Source organism: Pongo abelii, chromosome 19, assembly GCF_028885655.2.
Source record: "Pongo abelii isolate AG06213 chromosome 19, NHGRI_mPonAbe1-v2.0_pri, whole genome shotgun sequence".
In the NCBI taxonomy this organism is placed as follows: Eukaryota; Metazoa; Chordata; class Mammalia; order Primates; family Hominidae; genus Pongo; species Pongo abelii.
In genome coordinates this window covers 30,690,001-30,700,531 of record NC_072004.2, presented here as the reverse complement: position 1 = coordinate 30,700,531, position 10,531 = coordinate 30,690,001, and positions in this window count along the sequence as shown.

The following is a 10,531-nucleotide window of genomic DNA, read 5'->3' as shown; positions in this document are numbered from 1 at the left end:
CAGGAGGCCATTGGTTTGGACTGAACTTCTGCACTAGGCCCAACAGACTGAGATGGAGCATGGACCCCTATTAGAGGCCTGCTAGGCCTCCTCCAAGCATGGAAACAAAGGAAAATCTTGATTTCTTTCAAGGGAAATTCCAGGTACCTAGCTGGCATTGAGAAGTAAATGAGCCACCTGATAAGCAAGAAGGGAATAACAGCTGCAAGTAATAGCCACTCGAGTAAGTCAGAGCGACAAGGTGTTTTGTCCCCTGTTGAAACTAAAGATTGCATCTTAGCATATGTCCATGAATGGTTTTTCAGAAACCCGGACCCACCTCAGATGGAAAATACTGACCATCATCACAGAGACCTCAGATGTCAGGGAGATGAGGGCTGCACACTGACAGCTGCTCTTTGTTGTAAATTTCTTTCTCAGCGGCCTGGAGAGAGTCATGCCCACAGGCCAGAACTTAACACTCCTTTCTGCTGATCCCAAGTTTTAGACAAAGCCTGGCTTCCTTAACCAACTGCAATCAAAGAATCCTGAAGCCGCCTATGACCTGTAAGCCCCTTGCTTCAAGAGCTTCCACCTTTTTAGGCCAAACCAGTGTATACCCTCTGTATTGATTTATGGTTTCCCTGTAACTTCTGCATTCCTGAATTATTCCCCTGCCTTTAAAATCCCTTGCTTGTAAGCCATCCAGGAGATTGGGTCTGAAGCGTAAGCTGTCCCATTCTCCTTGCTTGGTGTCCTGCAAGTTAACACCCTCCTTTCTCCTGCTGCAAACCTCGGTGTGGGTGTTTGGTTTTACCACACGGGGCAAGCAGACCCAGGTTCATTTCAGTAACAAAACCAGACTGTATTGGAGTTTCTTGCGCTAAAGTTCCACTTTTCCAAACCAAAACTGAGCTGTTGATCTGACCTTCTGAGAAGTCAGGACACAGAGAGATAAAAGGCAAATCCCCAGCAGGCCAGGTTTAGCCAGCATGGTAGGCAGTCCCTCCCCTCTGCTTTAATGTTTACAAGGAAAGTAACTTTGCAACCAATCCGTGTTTTGTTCTCTGTTTCTGCTTCAGCCTTTTCTATCCATAAAGCCCATCTCCCCAACTCTGCTCGGAGGAATGCTCAGTCTGTTTTATGGAATGAAGTGTTGCCTGATTCTAGAATAGCAAATAAAGCCAATTAGGATCTTTAAACTAAATCTGTTGTACTTTTGTCTTTTGACAGTTCCATGATGGAATATCTAATGGCCACTTTCCATTTACCATGTTAAAGGAACAGTCCAGGTAAGTGGCTCCTTTTTGTTTCTGGGGTCCATCTTGCTCCTGGCTCCTGACGCCAATGCTTCTCCTTCTCATCCTGCCTTTCTAGATGCTCCTACCCAAGGTTTGCCAGCGTGCTCACAACCCCTGCTTGGGATTTAAAATCTGAAGTGCATCATAACTCACTCCTGGACTCTGCTATTCTTTTATTGGTATGCCAGAAAAAAAGAACCCCAAGCCCTCTGGGGGACCAAACTGATTTTTAAGGCACTAATTATTAACTCTATTCTTACAACCTCCAGATTTTATCTCCACTCAGAATTATATGTACAGCTACCTAGCTGATTTCCAGACCGAAATACCTCTTTGACATTACAGATTAAAACTGATCCCACTCTATAGTCTAGGTCATCTTCCTGGACTTGGCTGTGACCTAGACTTACTGTCTAAATAAATGGTGTGACGGCTCACCTAGGGACTCCATTCCAGACTCTAGAAAGAGTTTCTTCAGCCTGTATCTCCCCACATCATAAACAATCCATTACTGAGTCCTGTTCATTCTTCCAATAGACCAAAGGCTTCCCTTCACTTCCACAATGACCCCAACTGTTTTGCCACTCGCTCCTGGAAGAACATCTGGATTTGTTTCTGGCTTTTGGCTATGAGGAATAAGCCTGCTGAGAACATTCAGCTCCAGGATTTTGTGTGAATGTAAGTGGTTTAGTGGTAGGGTGGGAACCTGAAGGCCATCCCTGGGTTGGGTGATTCTCCAGAGGGACCCAGAGAACTCCACCAAGCTGACCTAAGCCCTTGAAAGTCAAACAGATTACTGCATGTCCCAATGCCTGCACTATAGCTCACTTGTTGGAATAAACTGCCCAAGAAAAATGGGGGTACGTGGTTACATTATCAGAGGCATCCCAGGTGGATCCTGGAGACATGGACAGTACCCATAGTCACGAAGCTGACAGCTGGAAGAAGCCTGTCTGGTTCAACCCCTGTCTGGCATATTCCTTCCTTCTCCATCCTCACTTTCTACCCCTCACAGGGACAGAATTTACAGCTTACCGAGCCAGGCCATTGCACTTTTGGACAATTCTACTAAATGGATTTTCCTCATGCCATCGCATAACTGCTACCTGCCACCAGAACCTTAGAAATACATGGTTTTCCATCAAGCACTCATGGAACATGTCACTGTGGGCACTTCTAGGGGGGATTCATGATGGATCCTTCATGATCAACTAAATGTAAAACAAACTCCCAGGTAACAGAACCATTTCAGCTATTAAATAAAATCATCTGTATTAACCTAGTTTAATTATGAGGGACATCTCTCCCAACATTATATACATATATATATATTTTTTTTTTCTTTTTCTGAGACAGGGTCTCACTCTGTCACCCAGGCTGGATTGCAGTGGTGCCATCACAGCTCACTGCAGCCTCAACCTTCCAGGGCTCCAGCAATCCTCCCACCGCAGCTTCCTGACTAGCTGGGACTATAGATGAATGCGACTATGCCCGGCTAATTTTTTAAAAACTTTTTGCAGGAGCAGGGTTTTGCCATGTTGCCCAGGCTGGTCTCCAACTCCAGTGCTCAAGCAATTTGCCTGCCTTGGCCTTCCAAAGTATTGAAATTACAGAATAAGCCACTGTGCCTCCAACATAATCATTTTTTTTTTAAAGAATAGTTGGTACTTGGAGGCCGGGTATGGTGGCTTACACCTGTAATCCCAGCACTTTGGGAGGCAGAGGCAGGTGGATCACTTCAGGTCAGCAGTTCGAGACCAGCCTGGCCAACATGGTGAAACCCATCTCTACTAAAAGTACAAAAATTAGCCAGGTGTGGTGCACACCTGTAGTCCCAGCTACTCGGGAGGCTGAGGCAAGTGGATTGCTTGAACCCGGGAGTCAGAAGTTGCAGTGAGTGGAGATCGTGCCACTGCATTCCAGCCTGGGTGACAGAGCAAGACTCCATAAAAAAAAAAATAGTTGGTATTTACACCTTTCTTTCTGAAAATCATTGATAGTGGCCCCATTCATCTGTTGAGGTTTTATATGAAAACAAAACCTTATACCATTGTGTGGGGAGAGGTGCTAACTGTCCTCTTTGTGGTGGGGTGAATATAGCTTCAGCACACACAGCAGCTGTTTTGGGTTCTCAAGAAGGGAGGCCCAAAGTAGTTCAATCGTAACCTATTACGATTTCTCTCAGAAACGCAGCCCAGCTGCTCCCTTCCCTCAGGGGAGTTTGTGACCTTGCTACTCACAGCGTGGTCCATGAACCAGCAGCACTGGGGTCACCTGAAGCTTGTGTGAAATGCGGCATCCCAGGCCTGCTGCACCACGTGCATCAAAAGCACACATATTCTTCCTATTGCTGAGAGGGAGGAGGGACGGCAGCACAGGAGCAAAGCCATCACTGTGACTGCTGTTAGGGACAGTGCCAGAGCACCCAGCCCCGAGCCCCACCACCACCACCCCATTTCCTTAATTACAGAGTTTACTTGAAATTAAAAATCCCTGCTCCCTAAATACCCACCCTCTCCTCTGGCTTTCTTTTTAGCTGAGGTGGCTGTTCTGGCCTCTTCTTTCCCTCATTCCTGGCAGCACAGCAATCCCTGCAAGTTACTCAGACCCTCAGGACTCCTCATTCAAGTGTAGTGGAGGGTGATGCAGATGGCAGGGAAAACCAAAGAAAGCTCAGGTAGCCCATCATGGCTGCCATCAGTGAAAGAATGTCTCTATTTAACACTGAACCTTAGTAATGACATGCTCTCTCCTTGTCCCAGACCTTCATTTTAAAATAGAGCACTCAGGTGGGAGCGGAACCACAGGGGCACTTCGATCCTGAACCTGCTCTGGGCGGGCGGTGGCTCTAGCCTTTGGGATTTTGTCTTCATTTACTTTTTTTTGAGATGGAATCTTGCTCTGTCACCCAGGCTGGAGTGCAGTGGCATAATCTCGGCTCACTGCAACCTCCATCTCCTGGGTTCAAGCAATTCTCCTGCCTCAGCCTCCTGAATAGCTGGGATTACAGGTGCATGCCACCATGTCCAGCTTTTTGTATTTTTTACATACAAATCTCCCGAAGTGTTGGGATTACAGGCATGAGCCACCATGCCTGGCCTGTCCTCATTTATTTAAAGAGCAGTTACTCATCCCCAATTCCCCATAGATAGTGGTCAACTTCTTTGAAATCCAGAGACATTTTATAATGCTCAACTCTTTTTTCACCAATTCTGTTTCTAAAATAAGTGTCAGTCAGGATGGATGTGCTTTTAGAGAAACACTGTGACAAAGATCGTTTGCTCCAGAGGAAGGACCTGCAGTGGCCCCAGGCTGTGGCTCCAGCATCACTTGAGACAGTGTGAACATTTGGACACAATTAAAAAGAGGACACTTAATCAAAGAGCACACTTACCAAGTAAAGGGGCAGGAAAGCAGGGAGGCGGGAGGTGCGGGACCCCATGTGGGACAGGCAACTGTGTGTTGTTGGTACCACGTTCCTGCCATGGCTTTCCTACACCAGCAGAGAGAAAGCCCATTTCTGCTCTCTGCTGCAAGGCTCTCTGGATGGAAGGTCTAGTTCCACAGGAAAGAAATCCTGGTGGCTGAGGCGTGGCTGTGCACAGCCTGGATGGCTCAGCCTGTGGCTGGCCGGCACCCAGGGCCCCTGGTGGGGGTCTCACCTGCTTGGGATGGCCTCAGCTCCCAGGCTGCAGCCACCACTGCCATTTCAAAGGTGAGAAGGAACTGTCTGTGTGGACCTCTCATCCCGCACAGTGAGGGAGGCAGGAGCTGGGTGGTGCAGGGAATTAGGAAAGGCAAACCTGGGACCTGCTATGCCCTGCAGTGCCGTTTCCAGAGGAGAGCAGCCCGGGGTGGCAGACGTTTGCATTTGGAGGTTAGAAATGCTCTTCCTGGCCGGGCATGGTGGCTCACAGCTGTAATCCCAGCACTTTGGGAGGCCGAGGCGGACAGATCACGAGGTCAGGAGATGGAGACCATCCTGGCTAACACGGTGAAACCCCGTCTCTACTAAAAATACAAAAAATTAGCCAGGTGTGGTGGCGGGTGCTCTAGTGCCAGCTACTCTGGACGCTGAGGCAGGAGAATGGCGAGAACCCGGGAGGCGGAGCTTGCAGTGAGCCGAGATCGTGCCACTGCACTCCAGCCTGGGTGACAGAGCAAGACCCTGTTTCAAAAAAAAAAAAGAAATGCTGTTCCTGACTTTTCAGAGCTGACTGAATCACCCGGTTCTTGGCCTGTGTCTTTTCCTCACCTATATATATTCAACTATATTCAATCAACAAGCTTAACATTGAGAATCAAGAGAAGCCCAGGACCTGGGGAGCCCGGGACCCCCTTCAGCATCCACTGTGCTTGGGATGGGGCTACCAACCCCGCTTCAAGTCACCTCTTGTTCTCCTGTCCCAAAGGAGCTGGCACACCAAGTGATGCTTCCATTTGGCCACTGCCTTTATGGGAAGGGACAGCGGTCTCTCCTTGGTGCCAGTGTTAGAAGGAAGAATTGGCGCTCACTCAGTCCTGCTGTGTGTGGGAGTCTCCTCTGCACCCCGCCCTATCTTGTCACTCATCACCACTGGGTTGAGCAATACCAGACTTTGTTTCCAGGCTTTGTTTCTTGGCCCTTGACAATAAACAGAACAGTCTCCCTCAGCTTTTCACACCACATAGACCCCTCAGGATGAATTGCTCGAGCAGCTCCTGCTGATGCTGGGCCTTGGGAAGAGAGGGCCAGTGGGGAGGGCCCGCCCCTGAGCTGAGAGGTCCCTTTATAAAGGCAAGTCCGAGCCCCAGAGATTTGGGGGTCAGCAAGGGAGACAGCAGGGCTGAAGGCGTAGAGGGGGCACCGTGCACTTTATATCTGAGGCAATTCAACAACAAAGATGCCAGGTATGTGGACACACACCTAGAGGAAGAGTGCTGTGCACCCTCAAAGCCTGGTCTGAGGCTCAGCAAACCAGCCCTTCTGGGAAGCTTGTTGGAAAGTCCAACTCTCAAGCCCCTCCCCACCCCTGGTGCCCCAGAACCTTCAGTCTGACCTAGCCCTGGGTGACTCCCCTGCTCCTGAGGTCTGGGACGAGCTGCCTGCAGCACTGGCTCTCAATCTGCCTGATTGTCAGCACCACCTGGAGAGCCAGAGAAGTTCTGAAAAGACAGATCTCTGGGCGCTTCCATCCCTGGGATTGTGACTCAGTAAGTAAGGGGTGAAGCCCAATAATTCATATCTATGTTTTTAAAGCTCCCCCAGAGTTCTGGATGCTTAGCCAGCCTGGGGACCCTCTCTCAGCTCTTCGGGTATCTTACAGGTAAGAAAGATGTCATTGTAAGCTTTTATCCTTGGAAACACATTCATTCCAAACATATCAAAAGAACTTACTAGGCCGTGTGCGGTGGCTTATGCCTGTAATCCCAGAGCTTCGGGAGGCCCAGGTGGGCGGATCACTTGAGCCCGGGAGTTTGAGACCAGCCTTGACCTCCTTGACTTCTGGGGAGTTTATGAGGGACCTGGAGGCTGTCAGAGTGGTTTTTTGTTTCCCTTTGTGTACAGTTTTGGGTTCATTGTTTATGTATTAGGGCTTGGAATAGGATCCTATAAATATTTCAGGTCCTAAAATAGCTGTGACAGTGTCACTAACCTGCCCCTGAGCTGAACATCCACCCCCCCACTGCCATTTAATCCTCCAGTCATGTGAGGGAGGATGGGAGCCTGTGTGAATGTCTTTCTCACTCATGTTCAAAGATCATATCTGCCTGTCTCATCTGTCAAGAGTGTAGAGTTTGTTGTGATGGTGTATTCAAAATAGATGAAATGTGTGGTCATTGTACTTGGCAAACAGCTTTTCACGTTGGGATGCTTCCGCCCCCGGCTCAGGGCTGGTCCAACTGTGTGAGGAATGCAGCTCAGTGCAGGTGTCCGGTCTGCCACCCTCAGCCCCGCAGCTGCAGTGTTAGAAAAACTGTGCTGTGGGCACCCAGCGCCGGTGACATGGGGAATGTGGAATAATGAATACTTAATTCACATGTGCTTATAGAAAAAATTTTATACAATAAAAATAACCAATTGTGAGATTTACATCTTTTTCTGTCACTATATATAAAAGGAATCAAGAATTTTCATGCAGCTTCCAGGTATTCTTGAGACTGGTATATCGTTTCTTTTTGAAAAGTGCATTATTGCATAACAACACCTAGATAAATATATTTTTGTGTATTTATAAGCATATTTTAGCTCAAAAATATCAATAGTATACACAGCTTACAGCACAGTTTGGGAAATGCTGATGTATATGGTAATAATGTGTTGTTTGGGATGATTTAAAATTATATCAGGCTATTAGGAGCCCAATATAGTGATCCAAATTGAGATCATCTTGTCTAGTATTCTTTAAAATGGCAAAACATCAAATCTAGAAAATAGATAAGAAATGAATTTTAACATAAAAGTACAACTGATTTTCTATTTTTACAAAAATCATTATTGATTTTCAAAAATATATTTTAGAATTCAATCTGTTAATTTAAAAAGTGCTTATTTAATAATATATTGAACAAAACTGGCTATAAGAAAAAATGCCTCGTCTTGCTGTCCCCAAATCTTGCATCTTTTCAAAGTTTCAGAATTTTGTAAAATATTTTGAATAGCCCAGACTTTCTGAAAATGGGTGTAGCCTTTCAAAGTATTAGAATTGAGAAGCTTTTAAATGCCAATCTTATTTTATAAAGTGTTGACTTTTCACTGTAGACTAATAGCGAACAGTTTGTAAAGAAATGTAAATAAAAAATGTAAATAAACAAAATAGGCTTATTAGTTTTCAAAAAATTTATTTAAAAGGACGGGGCAATGTTGATTGGAGTAAGGAAGTATTTGAAAATGTGTTTTGTGAAAGAAATCAACACACACACACACACACACACACGCCTCAAAAGCGAAACTCCAACAATGCAGCTGTTGTTCCTTTGCAGCAATATTTATCTCACCTTGAGTGAGTGAGGGCCATGCTGCTTGAAAGTGTAATAACTTCAACACCTTGCCTATGTCTGTGATTTAAAACTAAGCGCTACTCAGCTCTTGTAATGCCCCTGACCTCCACCAGAGAGAGATTCTTGGTTATTCCTTGTGGGCAAATATGTCCATGGATCAGTGGATCAGGGACTGTTGAATCAGATATGTGTCCCTCTCTACACGTCACGGTTTGTAGAGATCAAAAATTTCCCTGAAAACACCCAGGTTTAGGAAGCCAGGTGATCAGCCAGCTCTGAGGCCTAACTAGGGAAGCCAGAATCCTGCTCCCAGGACAGGGCTGGGATGGGGACGTCTGTGCTGATGTCATCTCCAGCTGTGAGCTCCAGAGCAATGCTGTCTGGGATGAGGGTCTGGGGCATCCTGAGCTCCTGGAGAAAGCTGGGTGCAGTTAAGGGCTCTATGAAGATTGTATGTGGTGGCAACGCTGTTGGGATAACCCATGGGTAGCCTAGAGAAGAAGTACTGTGTCCCACTGCAGGTGAAGGTGAATTAAGGCAGAGAGACTATTGAAATAGGCACTGAACAGAACATGATAGCCGAATCTATAACAGCACAATATTTACCAGTTGTTGATTGGATGGGGTCAGTAAGTTCCATAATACTGGGTGTTGGGGTCTTAATGAAAGGATTACAATGTTAAGGTTGTAGTAATCCACCGTGAAGCACCATTTATTTTTTTCCAGGCTTAAGCAGAGGCAAGACTGAGCTGTCAAATGGAGAAGCAGTAGAGAGAATCACCCTTTTATTAATTAGGTTTTATATATTAAGTTTTAAACTTGAAGGTCCTGTACATCTGAATTGTGTCTCTCCCAAAATTACATACTGAAGCCCTTACCCCAGTACCTCAGAATGTGCCTGAATTTACAGATACAGCCTTTAAAGGGTGTGGTTAAGTTAAAGTGAGACCATTAAGGTGGGCCCTAATCCAACATGACAGGTGTCGCTATAAAAGAAGAAATTTGGAGACATAAAGAGACCTCAGTGCTGGGTGTGCTCATAGGAAAGGTCATTTCAGGTCGGGAGAGAGGCCTCAGAGAAACCAAATACCCCACACCTTGGTCTTGGAATTCCAGCCTCCAGAACAGGGAGAAAATAAATTTCTATTGTTAAAGTCACCCAGTGTCTGGTAGCCCTAGCAGACTAACACATCTTGCTATAACTTACGTAGAGTCATATTAACTATTTTAACTGGAGACCTGCAAGGTACAATTTGTCTCATAGTTATAGCAATATTAACTATTTTTACTGGGGACCTCCAAGGTCCAAGCCAATTTGCAAGTGCCAAAGACTTAATTGAATCATATCTATTATTCATTGTGTTAGAGCATGTTTTAGGGCAACGAGTATTATGCCTATGCAAAATTTAGGCAAAACTACAGTTAAAATAAAGCATGGCTATTTTTCCTCTATAGTTATTTTCCCAGGATTACAGGCATTGCAGTGTTTAAATTTAGTGAGATTCACAGGTATAACTGTAACTTGAGTCCCAGCATTGACTAAGTTCATGAAGCTTTGTCAATTGGTGCATTTTAACATTTGTTAATCTGGAGCCCATGCTGCACAGGCACAAAAGCCAATCATGGCCCCTTTTATCCCTTTGTCATATAAATCCTTATAGTAAATTTTGTGTTTCCAATTGGGTCAAGTTATGGACCTTTGTTTTATTACATATTTATGTTACTGGGAAGGGGCACTGTTCCAGGCCCCAACAGAGAATTCTTGGATCTCGTGCAAGAAAGCATTCGAGGCAAATCCATAAAGTGAAAGCAAGTTTATTAGAGAAAGTAAAGGAATAAAATAATGGCCACTCCAGTGGCCAAGCACGGAGGCTCATGCCTGTAATCCCAGCACTTTGGGAGGCCGAGGAGGTGGGTGGATCACCTGAGGTCGAGAGTTTGAGATCATGGAGAAACCCTGTTTCTACCAAAAATATTAAAATTAGCTGGGTGTGGTGGCGGGCATCTGTATTCCCAGCTACTCAGGAGTCTGAGGCAGAAGAATCACTTGAACCCAGGAGATGGAGGTTGCAGTGAGCTGAGATCACACCATTGCACTCCAACCTGGGCAACAAGAGTGAAACTCTGTCTTAAGAATAATAATAATAATAATAATAATAGTAACAATAATAATAATAATAAAAGAATGGCCACCCCATAGGCAGAGCAGTGGAATGGGGTGCTCAACTGCTTGTACTTATTGTTACTTTTTGATTATATACTAAACAAGC